The 19,748-nt window shown below is 39.0% G+C and overlaps 1 protein-coding gene across 6 annotated transcripts in view; it reads right to left on the reverse strand.

Moving 5' to 3' along the window:
• Positions 1-897: 897 nt before the first annotated feature.
• The window catches only part of LOC108700624 (forkhead box protein G1-like), a 30,566-nt gene continuing 11,715 nt past the window's right edge, over positions 898-19,748 (reverse strand). For all 6 annotated transcript variants that reach the window (XR_001932997.2, XR_005963829.1, XM_041574853.1 and 3 more), the window contains exon 4: positions 898-1,394. The gene's annotated coding sequence lies outside the window, so the exon portion shown is untranslated. The remainder of the gene's footprint in view (positions 1,395-19,748) is intronic.

The following is a 19,748-nucleotide window of genomic DNA, read 5'->3' on the forward strand; positions in this document are numbered from 1 at the left end:
GGCCTTATTTATCAAAATCCATATTTATATAAAAAAAAACAAAAAGTCGAACCAAACTAGAATCCATGATGTGACCTTATTTATTATTAAAAACACAATATAATCAGGGACAAACTCAATAAAATCAAACAAAAACCCAAATCATACTATTTTTTCCTGAATTGCATGATTTTTCCCCGAAAAGCCAGAATTTTTCTGATTTTTGCCCGAAAAGTCAGAAATAGTCGTAATTTCGGGCTAATTGTTGAGCAGACCACAGAAACTTCCAAATAGGATAGCGACCTTGGCCACTGACTTATATACAACCTTGGCAGGTCTAAGATACTGGATTTTCAGATTCATACGTTTTCCATCCTCAGGGTATAATAAATCCCGAAAAAAACCTAGTTTTTTTTCCCCACAAAAAAAATCGGATTTTATAGTAAAAAAACTGGAATTTTTTGAGTTTTTGGCATTTGGACTTTAATAAATAACCCCCTCTGTCTTAAGTTATCTAAAGAAATCAAGTGGGGCATTAAGAACAAGAACCTTGTTGGTGAGGGAGTGGGGAGGCTTGGGGGTTGTAGTTCAACAAGGGATTAGTGTATATGTTGGGAGGTGTGGGAAGGAGGCAGCATGGAGAGGTGCCATAGTTATCTGTGTATTATTTTATATATATATATATACTGTATAGTGGAACTATATATATATATGGGCTTTGGTATTTTTGGATGCTGTTGGTGTTTTGCTCAATATCCAGTGATTTCTGTATTTGTTTTATTGCAGTTTCTGAGGGAGCCGCAGCCAATGAGACAGTCCCACATATACTCCCATTAACATGAGTCGGCAGACAGAGTGCAACTTGTGCTTCATTTAACTCATCCCTATTAATGGCTGGAAATATGAATCACACTGCAATGAATCACATGTTTTTGTATTTTATCATTTTTCTAAACAGGTTTCTTCCTCGGACTCTTAATTCCCTCCCCTTAAGAACACAAAAGCAATTAACAAATAACCTGTTTTAACCCTGGGCATCTGCCTGGGAGATTTTAGGCTTAATTTCCCCTTTTTTGTCCTCGTCAAGAGCCTGTGAATAGAGTCAGGTCGGGATTGAAGGCAAAGTTCCAGCTCAGGCTGTGCAAGTTGTGTTTAGTCTTTATCCTCAGAACAAAAGCACTAACAGGTCGGACAAAGAAGGTTTTTCTTTTCCAGAGGAGAAAAACGAATGTTTAGGCCCCAGGCAAGCAACTCGGGCTTGTTTGTCTCCCATTCTCAAGGGCACATGGATTGTTGCAGAAGAATGTCCGTATTCAGCACGGCTCCCATTCAGGAGTCTCCCTAGGAAGTCCCACCTTGGCCGTTCATCATCAGCTGCACATACATTGGCTATGGAGACTCGCCTTCAGAAATCTCTGGAAACACAAGAACGTGACACTAAGATATTGTTTTTTACACACAATACACAAACAGTCAATCAATGCTTTCCCCTGACAGCTAACCAACAACTGCAAGAGGAAGGTCTTGCTGAGCTTCTACTCCACCTTCAGAGGGTCTCAACTCAATGGCTTCCCAACCTTCTCCATGAGCATCTATGTATGAATCATAATAGTCTTTAACTTCAGCCAGGGATGTCCAACATGTTGGTGGGGTCTAAATAAGCCCACCGCTGCCTTATACTTCCAAAAAATCTATAAACATATGGGGACCCAGTTTTGTTGATATCACTGTTATTCTGTGGGGCCCCTGCTTTCACCCCCCATGGGCAGCTCTGTCTTAAGCTTCATCATCATAAATCATACACCCCTTTAGTGTCACACCCATTTCCTATGCTCACATTGTTTGGAGTCGTGCATATATAATAATAATACTACTACCATTCTCACCTTCTTTCCCCTATATATATATATATATATGTATACGAAGGCCATCTAATTAGAATTATATAAAACAGTGCCCCAAGAGGCCAGCTTGGATAACAAAAATGGATGCTGAATGTTTTTTGCAGGTTATAACTTCCAGTCATTGGTGCTAAATTGCACAAGTTTAGCTGACAGTTTTAATAAGTCTGTTGAAGGTTGGAAAATGAAAGCAAAGACCCGATTGGTTGCAACTGGCAGCTGCAATTTAACACCTAGGGGGTATTTTATCAAGGTCTGAATTTATCTCAATATCGGCTGCTACAAACTCCGATCTAACCCGCTCGGGTTTTCCACGCTTATTTATTATTACATTTTCCCGAAAATTACCTTTCCGGGAAATGCTCAGAATTTCAAGATTTTTTCGTGAATTCTCCCCGAAAGTGAGTTTTCCTCCTAAAGCTCCGAAAACATTGTGAAAATGCCCGAAACCCCCGACACAACCAAAAATCAATGGGATTGTTCTCATTGACTTTAATGCAACCTCAACAGGTTTGAGATGCCGTGGTTTTATATTCGGGCTTTTTAGCCCTCGGGGTTTAATAAATTCCGAAAAAAGATTTTTTTTAAGCCTATTATAACACAAAAAAATCACACATTTTTCAGATTCCGGGCATTCGGAGCTTAGTAAATAACCCCCTTACTCTACACCTTTATATAAGCCCTACGGGGGAATGTAATAAAAGTTGCAAAGAGCAAAACAATTCGCACCAATAACAATAAAAATCCACATCTCGCAATGTATTATTGTTCCTTAAACTGTTATTGCATTGCGAAGGTGTCGTAATCTTTTGGAGCAAACATAACGACTTTTTCAGTAAGAAGTTTTATTACATTGACTAAAAAACTATAGAATTCACAAACGGTCTTCCGCTGTTGGAAGTGGCCGCTAAACAGTTTCGGGGTTCGCAAATGCTATATTCAATTCGCGCAAAGCAAAATTTGTTGGTGAAAAGGCATAACTTTTTGCATTGCGAATAGTTTTACTGTTACCGACTTTTATTACATTCTCCCGCTAGTGTCTTATTATTACAGAGAAAATGCAATTCACAAAGAGGAAGAGTTTTTTTGTTTGAAATAGAAATATTTTTGGCGCTTTCAAAATCACGATGATCCGATAACAGAAATCATGTCTGTACCATGAAAATAGGAAGTCTGTTTAGAATTGGCCAAAATAGGAAAATTTGCAAATTTGGTCAATTGTACAATCGTAACTATTTGTTAAAGTCTTATTTTGTTTAATAGAACAGCTCCCTAGCAATGTGACTACTTTCTGTCTTTTTTTTAGGCAAATTTGAAGATTATCTCCAACCAATAGGGGTGAAATTTATGTTTTGAAATCGTCTGCAATAATCTTGTAAAATATTGGGATGTTAATGGCATTATTCTGATATAATTAACATTCTGATCAGAGGGACGTGGTCTTTGTTAATGATATGGGGCCAGTTAATTGCAGAGCATTATATTATAGAATGTCCAATGTGTAACCATCCAGCTACAGCTGAACTAATATTCCCACTATTCTACTACAGGGAGTTGGAGTTTCACTGCCACTGGATGTCCCATTTAGGGATGTAGCGAACTGCCGATTTGGTGTTCGCGAACGATCGAAGCCATTCGATCGAATGATTTTAATTCGATCGAATGCTTACAATCGTTCGAACGAATGGAAATCGTTCGATTTTTAGCGGTCGAAGGAATTCGAATGGTCGAATGGTCGAACGATCGAACGCGAACTCAAATTGCGAACGTTCCCAAACGTTCGCGAACATTCGGCGGACGCGAACGGTCGAAGTTTGCGCGAACTAGTTCGCGGGCGAACAGTTCGCTACATCCCTAGTCCCATTGGATAATATTTCAAATATAAATATAAGAAATTCTGTTTTCATAACAAACAAACAAAAATAACAGACTTCATACGACAGAACAGAAACTCTAAAAAATGTACCGATATTTTAAAATAAAAAAGTCAGACCAAACTAGAATCCGCAATCGACCTTATTTATTATTAAAAAAGCACTAATTAAGAAGGTTGGGGATAAAATTGAGCGAAAACCCCAATCGTACAATTTCTTTTCTCCCTAATCATATGATATTTTCAGGATTTTTCCCGAAAAGCCAGATTTTTTCAGATTTATGAATGATAAATCCAAGTCAGATTTTTCGGATAATTCCAGCGCAAACCACAGAAACTTCCAAATAGGATAGGGACCTCTCCCATTGACTTATATACAACCTCAGCAGGTCTGAAATGCTGGATTTTCAGATTCTGACTTTTTGCTGCATCGGACTCTGAAAAATGTGAGGTTTTTTCCACTAAAAATTCGGATTTTATAGTAAAAAACTATTAGCACAGAATATACCCATTTAACCCACATTACAGGTACTGGTCATTCTGAGGTTTTGATAATACTTTTAATACTTAGGCGCAGATTTATCAAGAGTCGGATTTTGAATATGATCAAGTTCGGATCATATTCAATCGAATCCGATTCAAAGTTTTTTCCCATAAAAAAACAGATTTTTCAAAGTCCACCAAATGACTTTAAATGGGTTCTAGGAGGTCCACCAGAGGCTAAAACAGCAATTCGGCAGGTTTTCGATGGCGAATAGTCAGATGAATTTTTAAAGAGACCTTTTTTTTCAAATTCGATTCAAATTTGGATTATTCCCTAGTCTAAGTGCACAAAAATGACCTCGAAATTCGAATTTAAAGATTCAATTTTTCTATTCGACCTTTGATAAATCTGCCCCTTATTATTAGTACTGGTCATGTGGTCCAACAGAAAAATGCCAATAATATCGATATTTCCACATTAAACATTAAATTAAAAGCTGAACAATAGTGATAGGCGAATTTGCGGTGAATTCCCGCGATTCGCTGCCTGCGAATAAATTCGCAAAACCGCCGCAAAAATTATCCGGCGTCCAAAAAAACAGATGCCGGCATCAAAAAAACGGAAATGGCGCTGTTTCGCAAATTTTTCACCATTACGCTAATTTCGCTGGAAATTCGCCCATCACTACTGAACAATTTCCAACAGTGAAACTGGCTCATCTGGGCTCATTTGCTAAACTGTGCCAGTGCAATATTTTTGAAATATTCTAAATATTTTCAAAATATGTATATACACACACAGTTTATAATATGTATATACACACACAAGTTTAATGATGAGATTATATTGTCTTTTTTCAAAGGTTCAGGTAGTTTCTTATCCTACACAAATTCAATAAATTAAGAGTTATTATCTTAGACCTTTTAACTCACTGTGGTTCCTGCCGCTGTTTAATAAGTCTGGGCCACCAGTTGTGTTAATGTGCATATATATGTATATAATTATGATTATTATTTTTTAATTTTTTTTTTAACTTACAAAAAACTGGGGGGGGGGGAAATAGAAATCTCCTTTCTTGGGTGATAAATGAAATTTTTCCAAACGACATAACAATGTAAAATTAGCCTGGGTTCATGTTTTGTGCATATTCTGAAAATAAAAAAGAGTCCCCAAACTGTTACACAAGCCGCTGTAAATCTCTTTAATTGCAGGACTTTGGCATTTTATTTAGAAACCCATCACTTGTTTGAGAGAACTTAAAACCCAGCGCAAACCTTTTAAGCAAAAGGTCCAATGGTTAAATAAATAAATCGGCATAAACCGTCCACATTTTGATGTAAATTTCCTGCTATCGGCTACAAGGGCCACAGCCTCTTTAAACAAACACTTCTCTCCCATGAAAAATGAGATTTTTTTTTACCCCTCCTTCCTGCAGATCATTGGCTGAAATCTAAGTCGGGAGATGGAAGGATTGTGTCAGGATTGTGTGTTATAGGCATAGAAATGACTGCAGGATTATATACACTCCTCTCCTGTATCTATTACCAAACAAATACCAATTCTACTTTGATTGTTTGTTCTTTAAATGTGTTTTGGTTTTGGTTTTGTAGAACCTAGAGCCAAAATTTGGCTAAGTTTTAAAAAGTCAAAGTTTTTTTTCTTTGAAGGATTTTAACGATTTCAAAGGCCAAAATTCAAAAAGAAAAGTTTGTCTATCGAATTTGGCCTATTCAATGGACAAATTGCGACGTTTTTCAACTTTCAAATTCAAATTTATTTTTCGTATGAATCTTTCCCCAAAAATAACTTTGATTTTTCAAAGTCCACGAATTGACTCCAAATAGGAGGTCCCCCATAGGCTAAAACAGCAATTCGGCAGGTTTTAGATGGCGAATGGTCGAATTTTTAAAGAGACAGTACATGATAATTTTCGAAATTTGAATTTTCGATTTTTTTTTCAAATTCAAATAGAATTTGGACTATTCCCTAGTCGAAGTACAAAAAAAACCCTCAATATTAGAATTTTTTTCATTCGAAAGTTCGATTGATAGAGATAGATAGAAAATCGATGATAATTCGATGATAATAGTAGATATAAATTAGATACAAATGTCTATCTAAAAAAACTGATCCCAGTAGTAAATAAATTGAATATGTAGAGTGATGGCTCTTTGATTTGATAAAGCATTTTGTTTAACCCAACACAGGTATTTTTGTTGCATCCAATGAAACCTAAATGAGAGAAAGAAGAGGAATATATTGGGGCTGGAGGGGGAGAGGTGGGACTGGGGTCTCCCTTTAATGCGTCAGCTGCAGCCCAACACCCCCACACACACATCAGCTGATCCAACCCAAGCGTTTGCCCTTCATCTTGTTTTGTAAAGTGCGTTAATGAAATGTATTTAGTGAAATGAGATGCTGAGAAAAGTAACGTCCCACAGCAGCTAAATGAGATGAGTTTGGTGCCTAATTATTAGTAACATCCAATTCTACTGAAGATATAGACACGTTACATGTGGGAAACCCTCCCCTTCCTTGGCACAAACAAACAAACAAACAAACAAACAAACAAACAAACACAGAAACTGGGGGCTGCTCAGCAGTGACATGAATAGAACTGCACAACATCCCTGATATTAATTGTAGAACATGTGTGGGGGGAGGGGAGCCCTTCACATGAAATGTCATTCTCCACCTTTAGCATCAGTTCCGTAAATGACATCTATTGTCGTGTCAGAGATTTGCCGCTGCCAATAGTATTACAGTAATATCGCTGCAGCAACATGATGTGATAACGACTATATTGTGTCACATATGTATCCCTGTGACATCATCAAGCCCCTATCAAAGACACTGATAGAAAGCAGTAGGGTGGGATTATCCTGTGTAGGGACCCCCACATCGCTTTCCCTCCACTGTTATGCACCAGCTAGAAAATCAAATCCCTACATGTAGCTCAACCAGTGGCGTAACTAGATATTACTGGGCCCCACAGCAAATTATTTTTCAGGGCCCCCAAAATTTTTAGCAGTTGACTTGTTTTACCAATATTTTTTGAAACTGTATATGAATTAGGGCCTCGTGGGGCCCCTATACCTCCTGGGCCCCCCTGCAGGCGCAGGGTCTGCTTCCTCTATAGTTACGCCCCTGAGCTCAACCATAAGAAGCAACATCGAGTAATTACTGTATTTTTGCTCTACATTAATAACTCTCTCAGAAATTATATGTAAAACTGATGTTTTCAGCGTAGGCAGGAAGAAAGCGACACTAATACATTTTCCTTCCTTCCTTCCTTCCTTCCTTCCTTCCTTCCTTCCTTCCTTCCTTCCTCTTCCTTCCCTATTCCTTCCTTCCCTATTCCTTCCTTCTTCCTTCCTTCCTCCTTTCTTCTTCCTTCCTTCCTTCCTTCCCTATTCCTTTCTTCTTCCTTTCTTCTTTCTTTCTTCCTTCCTTCCCTATTCTTCCTTCCTTCCTTCCTTCCTTCCTTCCTTCCTTCCTTCCTACTTCCTTCCCTATTCCTTCCTTCCTTCCTCCTTTCTTCTTCCTTCCTTCCTTCCTTCCTTCCTTCCCTATTCCTTTCTTCTTCCTTTCTTCTTCCTTCCTTCCTTCCTTCCTTCCTTCCTTCCTTCCTTCCTTCCTTCCTCCTTCCTTCCTTCCTTCCTTCCTTCCTTCCTTCCTTCCTTCCTTCCTTCCTTCCTTCATTAATTCCCCCTTCCTTTCTTCTTCCTTCCTTCCTTCCTTCCTTCCCTATTCCTTTCTTCTTCCTTCCTTCCTCCTTTCTTCTTCCTTCCTTCCCTATTCCTTCTTCCTTCCTTCCTTCCTTCCTTCCTTCCCTCTTCTTTCCTTCCTTCTTTCCTTTGTTCCGTATTCCTGACTTCCTTCTTCCTTCCTTCCTTCCCTATTCTTTCTTTCTTTCTTTCTTTCTTTCTTTCTTTCTTTCTTTCTTTCTTTCTTTCTTTCTTTCTTTCTTTCTTTCTTTCTTTCTTTCTTGTTTTTTTACTATCTAGTCACCTACAGATCATCATATATAATGTAATGTAATGCAATTTAGCTAGAGTATATAGAGTATAATACTAGATATAATGACACATGTACAGAGAAGTAAACATTAGTGCAGTGTGTATGTGAGTGAGCCTGTGTATATGTGTGTTTATGTATGTGGATATATATATATATTGCACTGCTGACTTTGTAGGCAAGATATTAGTAATGAAATATATTCAGTATCACATCCCTTTATATTTATTTTTCTAGAATGAGCAAAAGGGCACAGATTACAATGGCCGCACGTTCTCTTTAACTCCTTAGCTGCCAGTGCAAGTCCAACTGGGTGTGTATCAGACACGCCAGCAGCAGGTGGATAATAATTTTAGCTCCCAGCTCTGATCTGTATCTTCCCACAGAAGGACATTGCAATAAGTGTATATTTTAGTTCTCCTACAAAAGCTTGAGCCCCTCCTTTCCTTCTCATCTCCCATTTATTATTTCTTTCCATCTCCATTTTTTAAAGGAGAATGAAATGAAGCGTCATGTTCCTTGCTCAGTAATTCTCCTCCTATTTATCCCTCTCATTAATTCTGTCTGTTGGATGCAGCAACTCCCAGTCCCTCTCCCCTCCCCCATCACTTTATCTATTAGGCCCTGACTCTACAAGTCTCCGGGTTATTAGCCACATAAGGGGCCACTAGAGGCGACTCTTGTTCCTTGCGCAGTGATCAGCAAAATCAATTCAACCCATGACAGCAATGATCTCTCATATGTTTACTACAGTGTAACCAAGCACAGCTGTACACTATATTAGTCTTGCATTAAACGATATTGCCCTCAGTCTTGGTAGAAAGAGAATATAATTATAAGCAACTTCACCATATACATTCATAAACATGTAATCCTTAGTTTTAAGCTATATTTAAATATAATAAATGTGTTATATTGTGTTCTCTGCACTACTAATTCTGAAAAGTGAAATAATGTAGCAGCAGACAGCTCATTCTGTGACTCCTGTTTCATTGTTGCAGGATTCAGAACTGGCAGTGCAGTGACGATCAAACAGCCAAATAAATAATTCTTTCAACTGCAATAACATTCACAAATAACTTTAAAAGCTTTGAAAATAAAGTCATCAATGAATAATGGAAAGTTGCTTTAGTTTAGGGGTAGATAACTTTGAAAACACCATCAATATAAAACTAAAATGTGTTCAGCTTTAAAGAGTTTATATTTCTTATATGATAATCACCAAGTTATGTTTCTGGTGTTATAAAAAAAAAAATCCCATTCATGTAATTGAAAAGCTTCAGTTCATTGTGGGTTTTCATTCATCTCCCGGATGTTCCCTGTTATTTCGCAGGGAGGCTGAGTGGGTTTTTTGTTTAAACACTGTGACTCCCTCTGGCCTAAATGATTTATTGAATTTGTCCTGTTTTTTACACAGCAGATTATTATTATATTTTGGGTCCTTGCTCGGCTTCTGCTTATTTGGAATCGATTCTTCAAATTTTGGGACTTCCTGGGCGAGGTATGTCTGTTCTTTTGATTAGAACATGGATTTCTGTACCTCGTCCTTGAGACACATATGATGCACAAATGTGGGGTTAGGTTCAGATTGGAGTTTTTTTAGTCTTTTTGTTTTTCTATATATAAAAAAAATGGGTTTTTTTTTAATTTTTTTCTATCTTTGTTTATTTTATTTTTTTCTATATTTTTTATTTGATTTTCATTTATTTTTATTTATTTTTTCTATCTTTCAGATAATATGCTGAACATACAGCATTACACACACAAGTATTTTGTCCAATCAGCTGTTCACTAATATGTGATTGCTTCCTATGTCCTTAGTTAATAGATTAGTACACCTTTAAATATGTAATGTGTCAATTAGACACAAGAGATGTCAGCTCAGCTATATGATCTAAGATTCTACAGGGATATACTAAGAAATTTGACATAGGGCACAGATAATGCTCCATTCCCCTTATATCGATATTTGACAATTGTCAGTGTTTTTGGATGATGGGGCACGCATTGTGCATGCGCCTAATCTGGATGGAACGCAAGTGCGTAACACGGGGTAATGGAGACACATACTACTTGTCATTAGTCTACACCACGCGGAAATAACGTCACACACCAAAATACATGCGGTTGTGGGGCAGATGCTAGTTCCTAAAGGTATTTAAACTGTCAACTGCTTACAATTTTATACCTTTTATATTAGTATAATATTTGGCCCCTGAGGAAGACCAGGCATGTGGTCGAAACGCGTAGGGCGACCTGCTATTATGTAAGTGTTTAATAAAATTATTTTTGTACCTTTATTTAAGACTGAGTGTGCAATCCTTACTTTTTAAGTTTGTATCAGGGGCTGTTGGGAGTTGTAGTTGAGCAGGTGCGGGTGTAGAAATTCATAGGCACCGCAGATGAGTCTTTTGTGAAACACATTTGCTGGGTTTTGTATATAAACATGATGCAGATTTATTACTGATCAGAGCAAAATGGTACAATTAGGCCCCAGACATGCAGATTGTACCTAATTAAGGAGCCTTATTTCTCATTGATGAGAAATGCACCGGTGCTGTGTTTTATCTCAGCCAAACAAAGAATCAAAATGAGTTGTTGTAACAATAAGCTGTGGGAAGCACAACACAACACAACTCCATACAAACACAAACACACACACTCCCTGGGGCTTGACTCATGACAGAAGCAAATACTCAGCTCAGAGACTGTTACTGCCAGTGAAATACCAGTAAAGTGCCAGAGAAGTACCAGGGAAATGCCAGGAAAGTGCCAGAGAAGTACCAGGGAAATGCCAGGAAAGTGCCAGAGAAGTACCAGGGAAATGCCAGGAAAGTGCCAGAGAAGTACCAGGGAAATGCCAGGAAAGTGCCAGAGAAGTACCAGGGAAATGCCAGGAAAGTGCCAGAGAAGTACCAGGGAAATGCCAGGAAAGTGCCAGAGAAGTACCAGGGAAATGCCAGGAAAGTGCCAGAGAAGTACCAGGGAAATGCCAGGAAAGTGCCAGAGAAGTACCAGGGAAATGCCAGGAAAGTGCCAGAGAAGTACCAGGGAAATGCCAGGAAAGTGCCAGAGAAGTACCAGGGAAATGCCAGGAAAGTGCCAGAGAAGTACCAGGGAAATGCTAGGAAAGTGGAGAGAAGTACCAGGGAAATGCCAGGAAAGTGCCAGAGAAGTACCAGGGAAATGCCAGGAAAGTGGAGAGAAGTACCAGGGAAATGCCAGGAAAGTGCCAGAGAAGTACCAGGGAAATGCCAGGAAAGTGCCAGAGAAGTACCAGGGAAATGCTAGGAAAGTGGAGAGAAGTACCAGGGAAATGCCAAGGAAGTGCCAGAGAACTACTGGGATAGTGGGGTATTGGGACTTTCCTATAGTGATGTGAATCTGAGGGGAGGGAGGGGCAGGGCTGGTTCCTATGGTGCCAGTCACTAATATCTGGAGAAAGGTCCTTAATCTCTTCCCCCTTACCCTATTCCCTGTATGGGACCTGTTACCCAGAATGCTTGGGACCACACAATGGATCTGTCCATAATTTGGGTCTTCATACCTTAAAGGACAAGGAAAGTCTAACATTTAGAGGGTTATTTATTAAAGCACGATTATTTCCGGGTTGTCTGTTTTGACGTCAATAAACTGAAAAATTTGCAGTAAAAAGACACTGTTCCAAGTCCGAATCCAAAAATACTCATCAAAAACCTACTGAATTCATGTGAGAGTCAATGGCAGATGTTCCCTTAACCATTTGAAGATGTTTTAACCCTCACAAATGGAGTTATTCATTCCAGCAAAAACTCAAAAAATTCAAGTTTTTTTTATCTAAAATCTGAATTTTTAGTGGATAATGAAACTCAAATTTTTCATGGCTGAATCTGAAAATCTGGCATCTCAGACCTGCTGAGGTTGTATATAAGTCAATGGGAGAGGTCCCTATCCTATTTCTAAATTTCTGAGGTCTGCGCTGGAATTAGCCTGAAAATCCGACTATTTCAGACCACCAAAAATAGCTCGAAATTCCATTTTTTTTAATTCAAATTTTCACTTCGACCCTTGATAAATCTGCCCCACGTTAAAGTTCAATTTTGGGAAAACAGTAAAAGCTCTCGAGCTTTCTGGATAACAGGTTCTATAACTGTCCCCATAGCTTCATGGTATTTCCAATTCCTTTGCTAGCACTTAAAAATTAAATTAATGAGGTCATTATATTCTATATCAACTCCCACAATCCAATCTGGCTGTGAGTAGTGATGGGCGAATTTGCGAAAAATTCTTGACGTCCATTTTTTTTCCTAAATTTTTTCTTGATGCTGGTGAAAATTTCGGAAACAAACGGACGCCTTCGCCAAAAACGGACGCTGGCGTTTAGCAATTTTTTGCCAATTCGCCGCAAATTTGCGCCTGGCAAATAAATTCGCCCTTCACTAGCTGTGAGTTATTAATGCATGTTCTACCATAAGTGATGAATGTAGTTTCCATAGAAAGTTCTTTTATTGTGTGTGTTTATGAAAATAAAGTAGATGTTAAAGGAACATTGATTTAGTTCTTTTTTACCGGTCAGCAAATGTAGAATGAAATAACCCTTCATTAAAATAGTGAGGATTACTGGGAGTCTGGCAATCTGAAGTTTAGGAACATCCACACTAACCGTAAACCCGTTATCCAGAAAGCTCAGAATTACGGGAAGGCCATGTCCCTTGTGGTGGCCACAGAAGATTTTTCTTAGACTCCACTTTAATTAAATCCTTCACATTTTTAGAAATGATTTCCTTTTTCTGTGTAATAATAAAACAGTAGCTTGTACTTGATCCCAACTAAGATATAATTAGTCCTTATTGGAGGCAAAACCAGCCTATTGGCTTTATTTCATGTTTATATGATTTTCTAGTAGACTTAAAGTATTAAATTATTTTGTAATAGACTTATGGGGAAATGTAATAAAAGTCGGTAATGGAAAGAATATTCACTCACTGCACCTTCAAGCACTTCTTAAAAGTGGCCAATACCAAAAACAGTTAAAGGAAGAACATTAAATTGTAAAATGTGGATTTTTATTCTTACTTGTGCAAATTGTTTTGTGACTTTTATTACATTCTCCCATTAACGTAGGGAGATCCAAATCACAGAAAGTTCTGTTATCTGGGAAACCCCAGGTCCCTAGTATTCTGGATAACAGGTCCCATACCTGTACTGTATACAGTAGCGTATCGTGCTGAGCAAAACAAAGGCATCCCCTTTGAGTGATATATAGTGAATAAAGTACCCCCTGTTGTAAAATATAAGGATATTATAAGTTACCGAGGAGTTTCATGACCATATAAAAGTACGAGGCCGAAGGCCGAGTGTTTTTATACAGGTCATGGAACTCCGAGGTAACTTCTAATATCCTCATATTTTACAACTGGGGGTACTTTATTTATTATAATACACACGTTTCAGTGAGTCATGTGACTGAAATGACATCAGAACTCACCATTTATAACTGATGACATCAGAACTCACTGTTTATAAGGATATAATTTACAAGATATTGATGGCTTTTGTGTATTATATAGTTATTATAATATTATTGCTTTGTTGCTGCTTTGTAAATATTTTGCTATTCCTACTGTCACATATGTTTGTCATTATATATCTGCTAAGCCAGGAAAGTTTTATAACAGTTCACATATAACTAGTTTTGCTTTGCCGAATAATTTGCGAAAAAATCTTGAAATTCGAAAATTGACGCCCATGGCCAATTTTGGACGCATGTCCAAAAAGTCACTCACGTCAATTTTGATACTTGCATTAAAGTCAATGGGCGTCCGAATATTAGATTTTGACACAAGCGACTTTTCGGGCGTGCGTCCAAAAAATTTTTGACGCCAGCGAATTTTCGCAGGAGATTCGCGAATTTATTAGCCTACGGCGAAACATGGAAATTCGGCGTGAATTCGCGCCAGGCAAATTTATTCTTCCATCACTGCATATAACTGGAAAGGCGTATTCTAATAAATTAAGAATACAATTTGTTTTTGTTTGTGTCCATTATAATAATTCACTTTGCTAACAACAAATATGCAGCTCTATCAGGCGAATTTTGAAAAATGTAGAAAAAGTCAATGGGCGAAAATTATTTTAACGCACATAAATTTTGACGCCCGTGACAATTTTTATAGGTGCGCCTATTTTATCCAAATGCATTAAAGTCAAAGGGCATGCAAATAATTTTGATGCACGACTATTCTGACAAGCGACAGAATTTTTCACTGCATTTTCGCTAATTTATTCGCTGGCAGCGAAACGTGGAAATTCACCACAAGTTTGCGCCTGTCTAATTTATCCGCCCATCACTAGTCACAGAGGCTGGTGACAGCCAATGAGGTTGCGAGTCAGGCAGCCAATCAGGGCAACAGTATAAAACTGGCAGCTTCATTAGACTCATTTCATACATCGCTTGTTTAATGACCCCTCCCTCCCTGAAACTGAAACAATAATGCGCTATTTTTCCCAATGCCCATAAATTAGATTATTTGGCTGTAAGTAAAATGCAGCAGGTAGTCCAACTGTACAGAAACAGAAGCAGAACAATTACATTATTGTAGGAGAAAGCGAATTCTGATTTAAAGAAACAGGGCAACGTTCTAGTGGAAAAAACAACCGCATGGAATAATCAGAATAAAAATGAAAAAACAATGGGGAAAAAAAGGTTAAAAGGGGCAATTGGGAGCAATGAGGGTTAAGGAGCAGATTAAGGAGGGAAGGATTGTGACTGTAAGAGCAGATCAAACTCACATTTGTAAAATATTGTTATTTTATCTGTTATTTTATCCTAATGGGGAGACAGTGGAGACCCTTCTGTTTGATCTATAGGTTTTAGGAAGAGCCGGGAAATTGAAGTGACACCACTTTAACAATGGGATTTGCTCTCAGTACAATTTGTTTGTTTAACCCCACGGATCCGAACACCCCGCCGCGCGCTTTACGCACTCATTAAACCGATTATTCCCGAGCTGTCGAGTGTTTTCTGCTTCATTCACGAAAATCAGGCTTAGGCCCCTGTGAGCTGAGCCCCAGGTAACCAGGACAAGAGAGGAGTCTGGGTAATGTTCTCATCCTGCACCCAAGTCTTTTCTACACGTTACAAGTCAACTGCTCTTCACTCCCATCACTTGGGACGACTGTTTACTCCAACTATACAAGAGCCCTGATCACTGCTTCCATTGCCATAGTCCTGTTGGCTTTCTGCCTGCTTGTTTTGCTTGCCCATTACACAATGAGTAGATTGCCTGCTTAAAACAGGACCTCAACCCTAACAATGAAAACCTGTTCAGACTTATTAGACTGAGAAATGAGCTGATTTTGTGTGGGATAGCAGGTATAGTAGGGAGAGATGGTGCCTATAGTAACAGTGGATAATAGTCTCTGGGAAGGGAGTGTGACTGTGGGATAGCAGGTATAGTAGGGAGAGATGGTGCCTATAGTAACAGTGGATAATAGTCTTGGGAAGGGAGTGTGACTGTGGATAGCAGGTATAGTAGGGAGAGATGGTGTCTATAGTAACAGTGGATAATAGTCTCTGGGAGGGTAGTAGGTATAGTAGGGAGAGATGGTGTCTATAGTAACAGTGGAATAGTCTCTGGGAAGGGAGACTGTGGGATAGCAGGTATAGTAGGGAGAGATGGTGGTAACAGTGGATAATACTCTGGGAAGGGGTGTGACTGTGGGATAGCAGGTATAGTAGGGAGAGATGGTGCCTATAGTAACAGTGGATAATAGTCTCTGGGAAGGGAGTGTGACTGTGGGATAGCAGGTATAGTAGAGAGAGATGGTGCCTATAGTAACAGTGGATAATAGTCTCTGGGAAGGGAGTGTGACTGTGGGATAGCAGGTATAGTAGGGAGAGATGGTGCCTATAGTAACAGTGGATAATAGTCTCTGGGAAGGAGTGTGACTGTGGGATAGCAGGTATAGTAGGGACAGATGGTGGGATAATACTCTCTGGGAAGGGAGTGTGACTGTGGGATAGCAGGTATAGTAGGGAGAGATGGTATCTATAGTAACAGTGGATAATAGTCTCTGGGAAGGGAGTGTGACTGTGGGATAGCAGGTATAATAGGGAGAGATGGTGCCTATAGTAACAGTGGATAATAGTCTCTGGGAAGGGAGTGTGGCTGTGGGATAGCAGGTATAGTAGGGAGAGATGGTGTCTATAGTAACAGTGGATAATAGTCTCTGGGAAGGGAGTGTGACTGTGGGATAGCAGGTATAGTAGGGAGAGATGGTGTCTATAGTAAAAGTGGATAATAGTCTATCGGAAGGGAGTGTGACTGTGGGATAGCAGGTATAGTAGGGAGAGATGGTGTCTATAGTAACAGTGGATAATAGTCTCTGGGAAGGGAGTGTGACTGTGGGATAGCAGGTATAGTAGGGAGAGATGGTGTCTATAGTAACAGTGGGATAATACTCTCTGGGAAGGGAGTGTGACTGTGGGATAGCAGGTATAGTAGGGACAGATGGTGGGATAATAGTCTCTGGGAAGGGAGTGTGACTGTGGGATAGCAGGTATAGTAGGGAGAGATGGTATCTATAGTAACAGTGGATAATAGTCTCTGGGAAGGGAGTGTGACTGTGGGATAGCAGGTATAGTAGGGAGAGATGGTGCCTATAGTAACAGTGGATAATAGTCTCTGGGAAGGGAGTGTGACTGTGGGATAGTAGGTATAGTAGGGAGAGATGGTGTCTATAGTAACAGTGGGTAATAGTCTCTGGGAAGGGAGTGTGACTGTGGGATAGCAGGTATAGTAGGGAGAGATGGTGTCTATAGTAACAGTGGATAATAGTCTCTGGGAAGGGAGTGTGACTGTGGGATAGCAGGTATAGTAGGGAGAGATGGTGCCTATAGTAACAGTGGATAATAGTCTCTGGGAAGGGAGTGTGACTGTGGGATAGCAGGTATAGTAGAGAGAGATGGTGCCTATAGTAACAGTGGATAATAGTCTCTGGGAAGGGAGTGTGACTGTGGGATAGCAGGTATAGTAGGGAGAGATGGTGCCTATAGTAACAGTGGGATAATAGTCTCTGGGAAGGGAGTGTGACTGTGGGATAGCAGGTATAGTAGGGACAGATGGTGGGATAATACTCTCTGGGAAGGGAGTGTGACTGTGGGATAGCAGGTATAGTAGGGAGAGATGGTATCTATAGTAACAGTGGATAATAGTCTCTGGGAAGGGAGTGTGACTGTGGGATAGCAGGTATAATAGGGAGAGATGGTGCCTATAGTAACAGTGGATAATAGTCTCTGGGAAGGGAGTGTGGCTGTGGGATAGCAGGTATAGTAGGGAGAGATGGTGTCTATAGTAACAGTGGATAATAGTCTCTGGGAAGGGAGTGTGACTGTGGGATAGCAGGTATAGTAGGGAGAGATGGTGTCTATAGTAAAAGTGGATAATAGTCTATCGGAAGGGAGTGTGACTGTGGGATAGCAGGTATAGTAGGGAGAGATGGTGTCTATAGTAACAGTGGATAATAGTCTCTGGGAAGGGAGTGTGACTGTGGGATAGCAGGTATAGTAGGGAGAGATGGTGTCTATAGTAACAGTGGATAATAGTCTCTGGGAAGGGAGTGTGACTGTGGGATAGCAGGTATAGTAGGGAGAGATGGTGCCTATAGTAACAGTGGATAACTAAGTCCACCAATTGACTCCAAATAGGTCAGAGTAGGTCCCACATAGGCTAAAACAGCAATTCAGCAGTTTTTAGATGGTGAAGGGTCGAAGTCGAATTTTTAAAGAGACAGTACGGGGCAGATTTATCAAAGGTCGAGGTGAATTTTCGAATGAAAAAAAATTAGAATTTTGAACTATTTTTTGTGTACTTCGACTAGGGAATAGTCCAAATTTGAGAATTTGAAAAAAAATTGAAAATTCAAATACTGAAATTTATCATGTACTGTCTCTTTAAAAATTCGACTTTGACCATTTGCCATCTAAAACCTGCCAAATTACTGTTTTAGCCTATAGGGGACCCCCTAGTACCTATTTGGAGTCAATTGGTGGACTTTGAAAAATCAAAGTTTTTTGTTAAAAACTTTGAATTGAATTAGATCGAGTGCACTGTTCTTTTGATTCGTACAATTCGCAGAATACGGACCTATTCGATTGAATACGGACCTATTTGACAAAAAAAACTTTGACTTCATTTTTGAATTTGAATTTTGATATTTTTTTCAATTCAAAATTTGACCCTTGATAAAAATGCCCCTAAATATGATGTAGAGAGGGATATTTTAAGATCATTTGCAATTGGTTACTATTTGTAGTTTTTGAGTTATTTTTATTCAGCAGCTCTGCAGTTTTTAATTTCAGCCGTCTGGTTGCTGGGGTTCAAAGTCCCCTAGCAACCATGCACTGATTTGAATAAGAGACATGATTATAGACAGGGGAGGGACTGAATAGAAAGAGGAGTAATAAAAAGTAACAATAAGAATACATTTGTAGCCTTACAGAGCATTTGTTTTTAGATGGGGTCAGTGACCCTCATTTGAAAGCTGAAAGAGTGAGAAGAAGAAAGCGAATAATTAAAAAACTATAGAAAATAAACAATGAAGACCAATTGAAATGTTGCTGAGAATTAGCCATTCTATGACATACTGAAAGTTAACTTAAAGGTGAATCACCCCTTTAAAGCAAATATTTCGTTGTATCTGACATGTCAGACCCCCCAAATTCTACTCAGTTGAGTTTTTTAGGCTGTAAAACAAATGTGATGAGAAACTCTTGCGACTAAATGAGTAGATGAGCGGCAGTTGCTGATCCTGAATGAAGATGAAATGTCTCTTTATTTATAATTATAATAACTGTCATTCCCGCCTAGTGGTGAGTCTGCTCCGCTTTATACAGGGGGGGGGGAATCAATGGATTAAAAAAAATGGGCATAAAAAAAAATCGTTCGAAATTCCGATTAAACGCAATTTGTACCTGAAGCCGCAGTTTTCATAAAGAACCAACAGACGGGAAATAGTGAAGGCGACAAGACTGTGCGCAATTAGAGATCTGCGACTGGAACTTGTGCGACAGAACAAACAGGAAGTCGCTCGTGTAAACCAATGTTCCAATTTGCAGAAGGAAACGAGGAGCAGTAAAGTGAATAAGTCAAAGGCATGAGATTCGTTATTAATAGTGTCTCACTGAAACTACTGGTTGGCTAAAGGTTTCCGTGGCTTTTGCGTTATATTTATTCCTGGCAAATAAAAGTACAAGTCTGCGCACAAACTGCCCTTGTCTAACCCTGCCTCGTGCATTTACTATATTTGTGATGGGAGTTGTAGGTACATAATAACGAATCCCCAGTCCCTGTTATACATATAATTCATATAATACATATAATACATATAATACATATAATACATATAATACATATAATACATATAATAGCAACTGCTGTTCATAAAAGATTATCTTTTCATCTAATTCAACCCTATATATGTATATATTTGTGTGTGTGTGTTTATATATATA

The sequence above is a fragment of the Xenopus laevis genome, chromosome 8S (genome assembly GCF_017654675.1).
Source record: "Xenopus laevis strain J_2021 chromosome 8S, Xenopus_laevis_v10.1, whole genome shotgun sequence".
In the NCBI taxonomy this organism is placed as follows: Eukaryota; Metazoa; Chordata; class Amphibia; order Anura; family Pipidae; genus Xenopus; species Xenopus laevis.